Genomic DNA, 9,664 nt, shown 5'->3' on the forward strand with positions numbered 1-9,664 from the left:
TTTAGGTATACTAAAAAAAGAAAAGAAAAAAGATTTGTGATATTACAATGCAAAAATGACAAAAAATTAGTTGGGAGAGGAAGGCAAGGAATGGGTTCCCTGGACCCCTAATTGGAAACCATTGCTCTAGGGGATGTGGCTGAAGAAAGGAAAAATAAAAGTTTGAATAAATAAAAATATAACATAATGACATTTTAAAATTTTATTAGGCACCGGATATGCACTAGGACTCTATATCTATCCCCTCCCTACAATTCTCTCCATAATATAAAGAAGGGAGTTGCAGGTGGTTGGACTCAATGACCCTTTTATTTTCCAACTCTACCATTCTATGATTCTACACGAAGAGTTGCACCGGTGATCAATGTTAGTGCTGCATAAAGTCACTCTCTTCAAAGAGGGAGGGAAAGGTGAATCCAGAAACCTACAGGCCAGTTCCCTAGATGTCAGTACTGGGAAAACCTATCCTACAGATTATTAAGCCATCGGTGAACATCTAGAAAATAAATAAATTCACAACTAAGTAAGTAGTAGAGCTATGCCCTGGATGCTGCTAGAACTTGAGCCAAATCTGGAAGACTTGAGATCCCCTCTCACACAGCTTCTCCTTACCCAGTCCCCTCCTGATCACATAAGTAATTGGAGGCTGGGACAAGCAACAGTGGTATTGTGCTGCCTTAGATGGATGGTGTGAATGTGACTTTGTGAGTCTAGAGCTCCATAATGGATGGGATACGCGACTTACCACAAGCTGCTATGGTCTGTTGGCTGGGTGCTCCTTGGTGAGATTGTCTTCTCCTGGCTGCTAAAGGTTGCTTACAGCACATCTGTCCTAGAATACCCTGACTTATGAAGGACCTGAAAGCTTTGGAATGATGTGCAAGAAATATTTGTGTTTCAAATTACATACGCTAACACCAGGAACTTTGATTTTCTCCTGCTTGCTCCACTCATGCAGCGCTTAAGGTTTGTACATATACAAAAATAAAATAAAATAAAATGTGGGTATACAAAGTTCGGTTGTGTAAAATGGCTCAAAATGAATAAATAAATCTGTGAACTGCCCTGAGACCTTCAGGTATAGGGCGGTATATAAATTCAATAAAAAAATAAAACCCGAAAGGGCACAGAAGATAAGAACCAAACATAGAACAATAAAACGAAACCAAATAATGGTTTGGGAGGAACAGAATGGTGTGTGCAGAACCAATGTACAGAAACCACACATTATCTATGTAGGCCACTTCCTGGTTCATGTGGAGATTGGGATAGATGAATCTGTACATTTCAGTTTCTCTGTTTCTCATTTTTTTTGCCCCCACACCCATAATGAAGACTCGAGAGACATTGCATTGTATAGAATAGCCATATTTATTAATTAGCAAACAAAAAGATCTGCAAGAAAATTCAGTTACATTGTGAGGTGGAATTCAAATCAGCTATTGGGGGAAAGAAAAAATTTGCTATGCGCATATTTGTAACATGCTGTCTAAAAGTGCACCATGGGTGTAGCCAGGATTTTTGTTGGGAGGGGCAGGACTTGGGGGGGGCAGAACTGACGTGATTGGTCAGTTAGTTAAGTATTTCTATTGTTTTACTTGATCTGGGGGAGGCAGCTTCCCTCCTGCCCCCCCAGGCTACGCCCATGAAGAGCACGCTTAAAAACTCTGACTTTCATTTCCAATCATGCTTGAGGGCCAGATACAAGCCACCTGGCCTCCTTCTCAGGTCCTCAGGATTCTCCCTAGACCATATACTCAGCTGATACGATGGTCCACTCCACAGGCCACACCTCTCATTGGTTCTGCTATTTCTCTTCCTCAGCTGTGCTGTCCAGTGGTGTATCCTTTAACTGTAATAATGCCTCTTGTTGTTGGATATTCTCTCTCTCTCTGTGTGTGAGAATCATTTGTTCCAGAAACAGAGAAAAATAGAGAAGTTTCAAGAAGCAGTAGAAGGCTGAGATTGTTTTGCTTATGCCAGGACGTTTTCTGTGGGATCTTTTTCTTTGGACATGCGCAGTGTGACAGGAAGCACTGATAACAAAGGTTTTGTGTAACTTGTAGTAACTTGTTGTGAGTCTCTTGCTTGCGCCTTGCGGTGAGAGGAGCAGAGAGAGAGTCTTGGACTCTTGTTGGACTCTAAGCCTGCCTTGACCACGGTATCTTTGCTACCAATATGCTTTTATGCCTGTCAAGTAAACCTCTACACTTGACTGAATCTTTAAGGCGCCCATGAGTGTTTATTGCCTACTTTGTGTACCTTCAACCCCAAAGATGCTTCCAAGGAAGGCGCTACGTTGAGATGTAACTCTGCTGGGTATGGATACTGACACACACACACACACACAGCAAAAGTGATGCCAGACCAAATTCTTCTAAATCATCCATCGGAGGTTGATGGATTGATCCAACACTTGTTTCCATCATTGGAGAACGAAGAGGGTGTATCTCTATGTGTAGAAACTCCTGACATTTGCATGGTTGGAAGGTGGCCTTTGTTCCAGAACCATTTGCCCTTGGTCTTGACCATCACTATTTCATTCTCATTTCTTAAAAAAATGAACTGACTCTTTGTGAGTCTGTAAGATATCCATGGATACAAACCCCTCTGAAAAAACAAATTGAAACTAGAGTAGGACATGGAAAGGAAAGTCGTCCTCAGTGCCAAGTCATGGAAAAGGGCTATTACAAGAGGATCTTCACCAGCAGAAGCCATGACAAGGCCAGAAGGGGAAATCTCGATGATGGAGGTGCCTTATTGGCTTCTGTACATTTGCCATCTATCATTCCAGATGCAGCTTCCGTGAATGTATTCTTAACATTTTGTGATAAAGCATTGCAGTAACTCTTGGTAGTGCAACCTTTCATAGTGATTTTAATCGTTCCTGGAGATGAAAAGGAAAGATGGGGAGTCAGGGGGCCCACTATTCCCCAAAATTACCTCCCACAAACAAGTTTGAATTGGCTCTCAACCTTACATTGGCCTGGCCAAACTAACCAAATAAAATAAAAATGGCAAAGCAAAAAGATGCATGTGTAGCCATGTCCATTAATTTCAATGACTCTACTCTAAGACTAGCCTTGTATATAACCCATTGATGGGGATGTTCCTATGAGTTGAAGTCATGTATTACAAAGAATAAATGTTTTCCTCCCAAGTGCCACTCGCATCTTCCCCAATATCTGTTCCAGATATTGTGGGATAATAATACTATTACACTGGTACCTCGGATTAAATACTTAATTCGTTCCGGAGGTCTGTACTTAACCTGAAACTGTTCTTAACCTGAAGCACCACTTTAGCTAATGGGGCCTTCCGCTGTCGCCGCACCACCGGGGCATGATTTCTGTTCTCAACCTGAAGCAAAGTTCTTAACCTGAAGCACTATTTCTGGGTTAGTGGAGTCTGTAACCTGAACCGTATGTATAACATATAATCAGCATCACCAGCCTGAACTCACCAGAGTCCCTGCACCTCTCAAGTGGACACCATTGCCATTATAGGAGAACAAGGGTGCACCATGAGTTCTAGCACCTCTTTTACTTGAAAAATAGCACTGATATGATGATGCAAAGTTGCTTAAACCTTCAGTTTTCCAAGCAACTTATAAAAAAGGTTTCTTAAAAGGAAAAAGGAAAACAACACGTTTGGAGGGTGGCAACAACATTTCTGTGGTGGCTCCCTAACTGTGGAATGCTCTTCCCAGAACAGCTCACCTGGCACCATCACTACATGTATTTGGGCAGTAGGCAAAAACATTCCTCTTTACCAGGCCTCTGGCTATTAAATAATCTATGGCCTGCTAAAGCTTGGGTGGCGGGGTGGGGGGGTGGGAGGACAGGGACGACTGCTATTGCTCCAGATATTTTTTGATGATGATAAGGCTGTTGTTGTTGATGATGATTATCCCCAAGCAAGCTTCATTTTGCATAGCTGGATCATTCCAGTCTCATAAAATGCCTTGGAGCTGCTGCCACTTCTGGCGCAGCTCTGTTTGCCCTTGGCACCCCGCTCCCAGTGGAAAAACATGCTCCTCCGCTGGACTGAGTGCCAGCAAGACCAAAATGGAACAGAATTTCCTTTGCTCAGCCAGTCCCTCCTCAAAATCCCAAGAACATAAATCAGAAATACCACTTTTGATGCTAAGATCCAGACATTGGTCCTCAGCTCCTGTACATTCTGCCACATCTGAAGAAGAGCATGGGCTTAACATAGAATAGCAGGCTTGGCATTTTTTCCCATTGACTGTGTTGTTTATTGGAGGCACTGGGGGGAAAAAGGCAAAGAGACAGTGTACACTCACGCATTCCCCTCTATCCAGGCAGGCTGGAGATGCTATCACAATTTTAGGACCACAGATCTTGCCAGCCAAAAACATTCAAGGGGATTGTGGAGTAGGACTGCTGTTGGGAGAGATGCTGGTGTACCTCAACCTTGGGTTCCCAAATATTGTGGGAGCAGAACTCCTATCTTCCCTGACCCTTGGTTGCTCTGACGAGGGAAGATGGGAGCTGCAGTTCAACAACATCTGGGGACCATACGTCAGAGAGTGTTGGTAGATTGACAGGGCTGGAGGGCCACAATAGGCTCCCAGACATAATAATAATAATAATAATAATAATAATAATAATAATAATAATAATAATAATTTTTATTTATATCCCGCCCTCCCCAGCCGAAGCCGGGCTCAGGGCGGCTAACAACAATAAAATAAGACAACAGGACTTCTGGGTCAGCGCCATTGGTGAATGGCGGAGTTCCTCCGACCGGAGGAACGGGCTCCGTGGAAACTGGGTCTTCCCGCCGCGGTGAAGGTGGGGACCCGCTAGAAATCCCAGGCGGAGGAAGCCTGGGAACGTGGGGTTCGGCAGGGCACCAGAAGCGCCCCCCTACTCGCGGGGAATCCCATCTAGGGGCTCCGGAGCGAAGTGGGGTGAGAAGCGCGGTGCTACGAACTGACTGCTACTTTCACGGAGTGAAGCCGCACAGCCATTGCCAGAGAGCGCTGACTTTTTCCTGTGGACAATTGGACTTAAAACAAGTACCCGTGAGTAGAAACGGAAAATTGGATCAAGAAATTGTTTAATTTGGTATCGAAGCGGTAAGGTGCAAACAGGAAGTCTGCCTTCCGCTTTTTTGTATATAGACTAAAGCAAAAATTTTGCAAGCTAAAGCCGGGAAGCTGTCAAAAAAGACTAAATTTCCTTCATTCAGAATCACTGGAACCCCCTTGGAAGCAGGAGAAAAGGGGGGGGGGGGACTCTGTTTAACCCTAGCAGGAGAAGGAGTGAAGAAGGATAAGTTTCCACCGTCTCTAACCTGGGAACGGGGTGTCAGAGACAGAAACTGTTGGAGAGGTTCATTGACTGTGAACGTAATACTTTGACAGATAGCTAATGAAGAGAAACAAGTTGATTCTAATGTTGCCTTTTGCATTTTAAAGAAACAAAATACCTGAAAAACATCTGAAATATCTGAAAAATGAAAGTAACTTTCCTTTGTCTTAAAAAAAAAAAAAAGGATACAAATAGATTGTCTCCTCTAGAGGGAGCTTGTTAAATGGTTGCTGTAGTATATTTGAGACCCAACATCTGTGAGACTAAGACCGTGGGAACAGTCTTTTCTGACCTTGAACAAAGATGAGCTGGGAGGAAGACTGGGTGCTTGCTTTATGCAAGACAAATGTTTTGCTGGAACGGATGCATGAGAAGATGGACTTGATGAATGAGAAAATGGATTTTACTGTTGTGGTTAATAACTGTGGACAAACAGGGAACATTGATACAGAAATCATTCAGGAACCAACCTATGAATTTGTACTGACTGGGCAAGTGCAGATGACAATGGAGGAGGATGCGGCTGCACCTCAAATAGTACAAATGGAGAGACCCGAGGCCCTACAGGAGCATAAGCCGCTGTTATTGAAGATTGAAGTTGGAGTGGGCCATGGGGAGTCTGGAGATGAGGAGGTTCCTAGCTTTGGACAAATCTTGAAATTTGATTTTAAATACATTTTGGATTATATCGAGGACTGTGGGGAGTGGGACTATGGGGAATGGGCGAGCTGGATGAAGGGTGATGGAGACAATTTTGGGTTGGAATCCCCCAGAGACCTACTCCTCAATGAGAAAGGAAAGAAACTAAGACAGAGACCAACAAAAGACAAGGAAAAGGGCAAGCACAAACAAGATGAAGAAGAATTGCAGAAGGGACATGGAAGGGACTTAAGGGCCTTGGACATAAGGCTTCCAGGTTGATGGACTAGATGGAATGGACAGTAAGGACTGACACGACCCGAGACCAGGAAGAAGAGACGCTGGATGATGATTGGAAGAGAATTTATAATGGAAATTTTTTATTTTAGAATCAGCTTAATGAATATTAGGGGAAATGTGGGAATGAAACTATACGACTCTAGCAGAAATGATATCAGGAGCTATGTATATTTGAAAACTAAGATTTAAGTCTTAAGGTATTTAGGGGTAAGATAAGGTTAAATAAATTAAGGTAATTTGAATAACAGAACATGGAGAAAGATGGAAAGGATTTGTTGAGTTAATTATTAGGTTAAATTGTTAAGATAAATTTTATAACAAAAATTGAGAAAGATGGAAAGAATTTGCTGAAATAATTATTAAACTAGAATACAAAAAGGGAGGTGTGAGGAGGTCAATGAAACAAGCAAATGGAAATTATGGATATGCAATTTGGGATTTGTGGTTTTTTTCCTTTTTTCTTCTTTTTTATTTTCTTTTGCTGTATTGTCGTATTGGTTTTTATATTTTGTGCTTTTCTCTTTTTTATATTTTTGTATTGTAGTGTTGTTTTTTATTTTTTATTTTTCTTGTAATCCTGAAATTATCAATAAATATTATTTTTTAAAAAATAAAATAAAATAAGACATTTTAAAATCATTTCATTAAAAAATTACTTCAAATCAAATTGATGCCAAGCATTGGGTAGAGTTCTGTGAAGATTGCCAAAGGAGGGGGTCAGGCTGTGCCCTGGCCAAAGGCTTGGCGGAACAGCTCTGTCTTGCAGGCCCTGTGGAAAGATGTCAATTCCTGCAGGGCCCTAATCTCTTCTGGCAGAGCGTTCCACCAGATCAGAGCCCTGGCTCTGGTTGAGGCCAGCCTAACCTCTCTGTGGCCTGGGACCTCCAAGATGTTTTTGTTTGCACAGTGCTGCACAGTGGCAAATGACTGATCTGTGATTCAGAACTCCACCATTGAAATCTACGGTACAACCTGACCTCTGGGGCATAGAATGAGGGGGTGGAAGAAAAAATACACTCACATGGAACAGAAATGGATGAGCAGTTAGCACCCTTGCAGCAGACAGCCACTCCTCTGGAAGTAAACATTTTGCCCAAATTTATGGAATATGGTCCCTGTCCGCAGGCCTTAGTGGATGAACAGCGTTTCACTATATTTTGAACTGATATCTGATCTGCAGAGAATGAAAGAAAAAGATAAGCCTTCACAACACTGTTCCCTCCTGGTGTTGCTGAGCTACAACTCCCACCAGCCCCAGAGAGCCCAGTGAAGACTCAGAAATCACAGGAACTGGAGTCCAGCAACATCTGGAAGGACATTGGGGCTTGATCCCAGATTTAAGATAGCTCAGCTCCAGGGAGCAGAGCTTTCAGCTTGGAAAGCTAGATGCAGTGTGTTCTAAATGATTTTGACTATGATTCTCTGATCCCTATCAGCCCCAGTTAACTGTCAGGAAGCTGTCAGGCATGCCAACTCCCCAGGGACACAAGTGCTCTAGACCCCACAACATTTTAATGGGGGGGCAGGGCACCCACAAAGTGCAGTGGCCGTGCACACATGCCCCCACCAGTCAGTTGATGAATCGAATGACTCCCAATAAGGCATCTTGATATGCCTTTTACAAACCTCTGGCCTAGACTGCATTTGGTGGGCATCCTTCTCACTCACCTGCTTTGCTTTCAGTAAGAGAGACAGCACAGGTGTCTTCATTAGCACTGCAATTCATCATCTTGCCACTGCAGCTGTCGCTTAGCGCTATGCAGGTTTCACACTCCAGTGAGTCACCTGTAGAAGAGAAGGTAAAACTTTTCAAAAGCATTTGTTCCAGAAACAGAGAAAAATAGAGAAGTTTCAAGAAGCAGCAGAAGGCTGAGATTGTTTTGCCTATGCCGGGACGTTTTCTGTGGGATCTTTTTTTTTGGACATGCGCAGTGTGACAGGAAGCACTGATAACAAAGGTTTTGTGCAACTTGTAGTAACTTGTTGTGAGTCTCTTGCTTGCGCCTTGCGGTGAGAGGAGCAGAGAGAGAGTCTTGGACTCTTGTTGGACTCTAAGCCTGCCTTGACCACGGTATCTTTGCTACCAATATGCTTTTATGCCTGTCAAGTAAACCTCTACACTTGACTGAATCTTTAAGGCGCCCATGAGTATTTATTGCCTACTTTGTGTACCTTCAACCCCAAAGATGCTTCCAAGGAAGGCGCTACGTTGAGATGTAACTCTGCTGGGTATGGATACTGACACACACACACACACACAGCAAAAGTGATGCCAGACCAAATTCTTCTAAATCATCCATCGGAGGTTGATGGATTGATCCAACACTTGTTTCCATCATTGGAGAACGAAGAGGGTGTATCTCTATGTGTAGAAACTCCTGACATTTGCATGGTTGGAAGGTGGCCTTTGTTCCAGAACCATTTGCCCTTGGTCTTGACCATCACTATTTCATTCTCATTTCTTAAAAAAATGAACTGACTCTTTGTGAGTCTGTAAGATATCCATGGATACAAACCCCTCTGAAAAAACAAATTGAAACTAGAGTAGGACATGGAAAGGAAAGTCGTCCTCAGTGCCAAGTCATGGAAAAGGGCTATTACAAGAGGATCTTCACCAGCAGAAGCCATGACAAGGCCAGAAGGGGAAATCTCGATGATGGAGGTGCCTTATTGGCTTCTGTACATTTGCCATCTATCATTCCAGATGCAGCTTCCGTGAATGTATTCTTAACATTTTGTGATAAAGCATTGCAGTAACTCTTGGTAGTGCAACCTTTCATAGTGATGTTAATCGTTCCTGGAGATGAAAAGGAAAGATGGGGAGTCAGGGGGCCCACTATTCCCCAAAATTACCTCCCACAAACAAGTTTGAATTGGCTCTCAACCTTACATTGGCCTGGCTAAACTAACAAAATAAAATAAAAATGGCAAAGCAAAAAGGTGCATGTGTAGCCTTGTCCATTAATTTCAATGCTTCTACTCTAAGACTAGTCTTGTATATAACACATTGATGGGGATGTTCCTATGAGTTGAAGTCATATATTACAAAGAATAAATGTTTTCCTCCCAAGTGCCACTCACATCTTCCCCAGTTGTAGCCATTCTACAGTGGTACCTCAGGTTACAGACACTTCAGGTTACAGACTCCACTAACCTGGAAGTTGTACCTCGGGTTAAGAACTTTACCTCAGGTTGAGAACAGAAATCGCATCGTGGCGGCGGGAGGCCCCATTAGCTAAAGTGGTACCTCATGTTAAGAACAGTTTCAAGTTAAGAACGGACCTCCAGAACGAATTACATTCTTAACCCGAGGTACCACTCTACTGGGATATGTGCAGGGTGACCCTGTATTTGACCTCATAAAGGACAGTCCTCTATTGGAAAGC

At 43.0% G+C, this 9,664-nt stretch overlaps 1 long non-coding RNA gene across 1 annotated transcript; it reads right to left on the reverse strand.

Moving 5' to 3' along the window:
• Window positions 1–1,352: 1,352 nt before the first annotated feature.
• On the reverse strand, window positions 1,353–8,069 carry LOC114603451 (uncharacterized). The gene is made up of 4 exons (XR_013393811.1): window positions 7,947–8,069; window positions 7,300–7,452; window positions 4,135–4,269; window positions 1,353–2,887 (listed from the first exon to the last, which is right to left on the reverse strand). It is a non-coding gene; the product is annotated as an uncharacterized LOC114603451 (long non-coding RNA).
• Between the last annotated feature and the right edge of the window lie 1,595 nt (window positions 8,070–9,664).

The sequence above is a fragment of the Podarcis muralis genome, chromosome 7 (genome assembly GCF_964188315.1).
Source record: "Podarcis muralis chromosome 7, rPodMur119.hap1.1, whole genome shotgun sequence".
NCBI classification, from domain to species: domain Eukaryota; kingdom Metazoa; phylum Chordata; class Lepidosauria; order Squamata; family Lacertidae; genus Podarcis; species Podarcis muralis.